Raw genomic sequence first — 6,000 nt, 5'->3', positions numbered from 1 at the left:
TAGGCAAATGTACCTCACTTTCTGAATACAGGAATTGTGATGCTAAAGTCTTCTGTCATTACATAATGTTATGTTCAAATTATCATTCATTCATGACATTGTGGAAGACATATCCCTTCCCAAGAGTTTTTGCATCACACCCCTGACTTATACAGAAAGTGTAAACCAGCAGTGATAGAAGTAGATGGGGCCTTGAGGAGGATGGCCAGCCCTATTGTTGCCTTAAGCAGAATCTTTTAGGGAAAACTAGCCTGGTTGTAAAGTAAAAAGTGTTTTAGTATCTTCAGTATTTAATTAGAGTTACTGAAATGTTATTATCTCATTTCTAGGCAGATTGTTTTCAAGCTTAGTTGTATCATCTTTTTTCCCCAATGAGCTGCATTGCTGTATCACACTGGAGGTCTCTCTCTCATGGACATACAGAGCTTCTGCCCTCAGAGGGGACCGTGCAATATCACATTTTTTTTCCTCTAAGTCACAGACTTTATATTTCATGCTGTTACTCAGTACTTTACGTTTGAATTAAACATAGCTTGTTTTTTTATTTCCTTTTTTCCTTTTGGAATAAAACATATATTCTGGAAAAGTATCTAATTTTGATATGAATACATCAGGAAATGGATAATCAATCATTTCCTTTAGAAGTTTGTTCCAGTGGTTAATCGCCGTCACTGCTTGAAAAATTGTGACCGTTTTGAATTTCTGATTTCAACTTCCAGTCACCGGTTCTCATTATGCCTTTCTCTGCCAGATGTAAGAACCCTTTAGTATCCAGTATGTTCTCGTCTGGAAGTAACTACGCTGTGTAATTAAGACATCACTCATTTTTTTTCTTCCCCACAAACTCAGTAGATGGGTCTCTAAATCTCTCAAGGTCAGGTGTCTGTTTGTCAGTTCAGTCAAATGTTCTATGTTGCCTTTTGGATTCTAATAGTGGTTGGTAAAAACTGAGCTCCAGGCTTCTGTGGGGTGTTCTGCTGTGTGGGAGCATGCAAACAATTTCTTCGTTTGTCATTTGTTTGGCTTTGATTCTTGTAGAATTTGGAATTTCATTGTGTTTTATGTGCCCACCATGCTCCCTAAATCTTTTTCTAGAATCACAGCTTTCCAGGGTCCCATTAGGTTCAGTTTTCTTCTCAGCCTTATATATTATCTTTGCACTGGTTGCATTGATGTCGTCTTCATTTCAAATGGGATCCCTTTAACAAGTGACCCGAGATAGACCCCATATGAGTATTTTCATTTCATCATTATTTACCAGGCTGCTAATATTTGTGTCAGCCATCTGTCTGTCAGTGCTGACTTTATATTCCCTTGCAGAACATCAGTGAAAATGCTGAGCAGCATGGAGTACACTTCAAAGCCCTGCAGAAAGCCACTATAGCATCCTCATTTGATGATGGTCTGATTGACGCAGCTGGGTTTTGAGTTATGTTAAATAGCCATGTCTTAGCCATTTAACATAAGTTTCCTTGATGTTATACGGTGTTTATCTAGTAAGTATGTCAAGCACTAAGTCTAAAGCCTTGAGAAAGTCTGCTACATCTGTGCAGTTAGCTTTTGTGCAGGCAGAACATGAAACCAGTTTTATTTGAGGAGAGCTATTTTCCATAAACCCACATTGACTGGCAGTAATTAAAATCTTGTTCTTTCATGTTTCAGCAGTTCAGTCCTGTCTCAGCTTTTCAGCTGTTTTACCTGGAATTGATGCAAGGTTAACTGCTCTATAGTTCCTCCATAATTGCACTTGATTTCCTCTTCCTCCCTCCCTCCTTCTTTATCTCTCTCCCTCTTGCTTTCCAGGCTACTACGCTGCTTTCAGTCACTTGGGATCCCTCTGATATTAGAATTTATTAAAAATTAACATTAGCAAGCCAGAGTTCTCCTCTGTCAAATATTTAAGGACCCCTGAGTGTGATTTATCCAGTCCTGCTGATTTAAAAATGTTTATCTCTATGAGATGATGTTTAACATCCTGCTTATTTCCTAATGGGTTGGAAAGGACGTGTTCAACTTTAGTCTCATAAATAACATCTCGTTATTACTTCCCAAATACCAAACAAATAGTTACTGAATGACTCTGGCTTTTTTGTATTATTATTATTTGAAATTTTACACTGGCAATATGTCTATCTAACACTACTGAAGAAATCCTGCTCAGAATTGCCATGGGTCAGTGTTTCATAGAACCAATAACTGTTTGAGCTGGAAGGGACCTTTAAAAGTCATCTAGTCCAACCCTTCTGCAATGAACAAGACAGGTCCCACCTGACCTTGAATGTCTTCAGGGATGGTGCATAGAGCACCTCTCTGGGCAACCTGTGCCAGCACCTCACAACCCCTTCCATAAACCATTCCTTCTTTACATACCTTCCTGTATGAGTTTCTTCTTCATTCTGTACTTCAGAGCATTCTTATCTTTTTGCCATTCATTAAGTCTTCAAACTACTTCTGATTTGCCAATGAAGTAGTTGGGCCTTAGCCAGTCTGTCCTCGATGATGCTGATGGACTGACTCTGTTCTGAAAGAACTTCTGATTTTCATTCATCTTTTCCTCTCTGAATGTTTCCTCCCACTCGCTCTTCTTGTAATTTTCCTCAGCTGGAGGATATTAGCCTTTGGGAAGCACCGGCTACAATTGTCTTCATTTTGTCCACTTTTAATTACAAGCTCTTAGGATGATGTCGCTTTCCAGCTGTATGACTGATACGTTCTTTGTTAATCAGGATGAGCTACAAAATGAGTTAATTCAACTTGGATGCAGTACTTTTTCCTTATGCGAATGAGTAAGCACATCTTGTCATCAGATCGCTTTCTCACTCTCATTTGGGTGAACTGCATTGTACCCAGCAATGATGAGATTAAGCTTTCTTCAGAAACACAGGTGAGACCTGGGAATCTCTGCTTCATGCAGGCCTGAAGTTCAGCTTCTCCAGGGGATAACAGGCATCAGACTTTGCTGTTCATATTAGCCTCATCTCACATTTGGTTTATTACTCTGCCTAAGTTGCTCCATATTCTAATGACTTCCTCAGAACTCACTGCTGCAGATGGTGTATTTATATTAACTTAAAGATTGCATTCCATCTTTCAAATGAGATTAATAAATTTTCAGGCCATTGTGGTTACCCGAGCTGACCTCCTATAAACACAGCCTATAATTCTTCACCTAGATTCCAGCATCTGGTCCCATAACTCATACTTGAAACACAATGTATCTTTTTTAGAAATATCTTTTTTTAAAAAAATACATCTCATAAATGTGTAAGGTCTCTGTCACTTGAAAATATTTCCATATTTAGAATGAAATCTTAATGCCTTGGTGATTGCATGGATATCACAGTACCTATGTCTGTTTCTAACTATGTGTGACAGTGGTACAGCCCTACCTGGTACTGAAGTACCTGTCTTCTTTCGACCTAAAATGCTTTTCTTAGTCTCTTTCAAGTCGACATTGTTCTAGAAATGAACATGAAACTACAGTTACAGATGGTGAATGAAAAATGCATGATAAAAACCAAAATAATCAGATTACCTACAATGACATCCCATGCTGACACATATGCACGCATATGTTGACTTTCCGTACCTTTTATTGCTACGATTTACTTTTCTGTAGTTTCTCTCAAATGAGGATGGAGCAATAGCTGCTGGAATAGGGACCGTGTTGTTATTTGCTGTATGAAGCTTTCAGTACCTCAGATTAGCAACAGAAACCAAGGACTAGAACCAAGTCTTCAACCTCTTACTAGTACTCCTGGGTTTTACCCTAATTTTTTTATTTAATTTCATTTCTTTTTCTATGGCGAGCTTTTACACTGAAGCCTAATATACTCTTGCAGAATGGCATTCTCCTGGGCCTATTTGAAATTCTTGATCTTTTCTGCATCTGTTTAAATCCTGCATTCATGCACGTACAGTACAAGGTCAACCTTTTTGTTTGTTACTTTTATGGAGTTTAAATAAAGTCCAAATACCTGACCGAGATACCTGTCTGGTGCAGCCTTGTGACGGTTGCAAAATCTTTAGACTCAGAGTGTCACATGATTAACTGTTTCATGAGGAATACAAGAAACCATACCATCATGGACTTTGCCATAGGAAGGGTATGCTTTGGAACTGAGAGCTATCTAAAGTCTTGTTCACCACTAATCGGAATATGGAATGTGGTGAACCATGCTCAAAGGAAAAAAAAAAAAGCAAGCAGAATGTTGCTGACTTGTCCTCCAAACAGAGCCCTGTGGACAAGGGAGGCTGATAGCTCACAAACAAACCACAAAGCTCAGACTTTTCATAGACTTGCTATCTTGAAATTTGTTCTTAACCCACAGCATGGCTAATCAACTTCAGAGATCTATGAGTATACAAGTAGAGATGATCTGCCGCCAGGGATGTCTTTGTTTATCTCTATGCAAGTTAACATACTTGAGTCCATTACCGACACTTTCTAAACCAGTATTGAACCAAGGCACTGGTTTGGCATTTAGAGACATTGCACTCTATGAGGTGTTCTTGTTCATCTCAAATATAGACCTGGACTGCTTCTTGTGAAACTTATTGCCCTGCTAAAATCTCAAGAAATTGCCCGTGAAAGGTGTTGTTTTGGAATGTCTACACTTAGCCCTGAAATACTTTCATTTTCTATCTTCCCCCCCTTCTCCCCCCATAGATAAACTCCCTCTAGGCTTTTGAAAGGATTATTTTATATTTCTGCTGCGTTTTATTGGTGTGAATCTTTAGGGAGAGGCTGATGTGTAAAGGAAATTTATTATTAAGAACTAGTTATGCTTTTTCCCAGCAGTGAGCTTGTTACTGCCACATCTTTGTCAAAACTCTATAATTCGTAATTATGTTTGTCTGACCTAAATTCTTTTGTGTAATTGTAGCAAGATACGGTATTTTTCAATTCCAAAGTAGAAATGTCCACGACTGTGGAGTGTTGCTGGGCAGAGCCTTTCACTCACAAAAGGTGATAGCATTTTTGTGGTGGAGGATTTTTTATTTATTTATTTTTAATGTTTATAGCACTAGGATCCTATGGGGGCAAAATGAAATGTAGAAATAAGTTAGATATAATGACATGATTTTTCAGAACCTAGGAAACTAATGGTCAATTAAATCCCATTGGAGAGTGCATATTAGCTTCCTGGTTTGTTTTGGACCCATGACTGGAATGTGTATGCACATGCTATTCAGTCTGGAGCATTCATGTGAAAGATCCTTTGGGTAACTTAACAGCTACAAATGGCACTTCCATCTAAAGTTGTTACTGTGCTGCTTTTCTCCACCAGTTCAGTCTTCAGTAATAGATCTGATGATCAGGTTAGAAAATTCTCTCTCTTTATACCTTTCAGAAAAGAAAGAAGAATCAGATTCCTTCTGAGATTCTTCAGAGGTTAGAATGTTTTCCTTTCTACTTAACAAACCATATTTTTCTTTCCCATAAATAACACAAGGAATATCTTCCCTAATGCTTCACCTCAGAAGTTTTCAAAGTTTTGCACCCCACGAAGCTTGGGGGATCTTTAGTATTTCCGAGTACATGGACTAGATAATACAACCACAAACCTGGGTTTCTGAGCCTTTCACTCTCTGGCTTATTGACCCAAAAGTTTTTCATCTGTTCCTTTGAGGCTACTGAGAATTCTGATATTTTCTCCATCTGTTTCTTGAAATTTCCCCTGTGAGCACTCGGCATGTTTCCCCGTTCCTTCCAGATGACCCTCTCTTGCTGTTCCCACTGGGTGTCATAAACTCCATGACTACTTCCAAGAAACGTTAAGGTGAGTCGCGTTTTATTTATTGTGCTGAGTAATGCCATTAACACATTCCAAATTGATCCATCAAAGAAGTCAGTGTGGAGAGGCTGCTCAGTGGCAGCTTCAGGTCAAATATTTAGGTGGGGCACTGCCGTTCACCTGAGCGCTATGTGAAGCTGTTATTGGAGAATATTGCCTAAAATACCCCTCTGGGCTCTGCTGGAGTTGCTGGCCTATTCCA

At 38.9% G+C, this 6,000-nt stretch overlaps 1 protein-coding gene across 2 annotated transcripts in view; it reads left to right on the top strand.

Moving 5' to 3' along the window:
- The first annotated feature begins 286 nt into the window (after positions 1 to 286).
- GLI2 (GLI family zinc finger 2) overlaps positions 287 to 6,000 on the top strand; it is a 201,752-nt gene continuing 196,038 nt past the window's right edge. For both annotated transcript variants that reach the window (XM_032445769.1, XM_015868813.1), the window contains exon 1: positions 287 to 5,783. The gene's annotated coding sequence lies outside the window, so the exon portion shown is untranslated. The remainder of the gene's footprint in view (positions 5,784 to 6,000) is intronic.

Source organism: Coturnix japonica, chromosome 7 (genome assembly GCF_001577835.2).
Source record: "Coturnix japonica isolate 7356 chromosome 7, Coturnix japonica 2.1, whole genome shotgun sequence".
In the NCBI taxonomy this organism is placed as follows: domain Eukaryota; kingdom Metazoa; phylum Chordata; class Aves; order Galliformes; family Phasianidae; genus Coturnix; species Coturnix japonica.
This window is presented reverse-complemented; position numbering and strand designations above follow the sequence as displayed.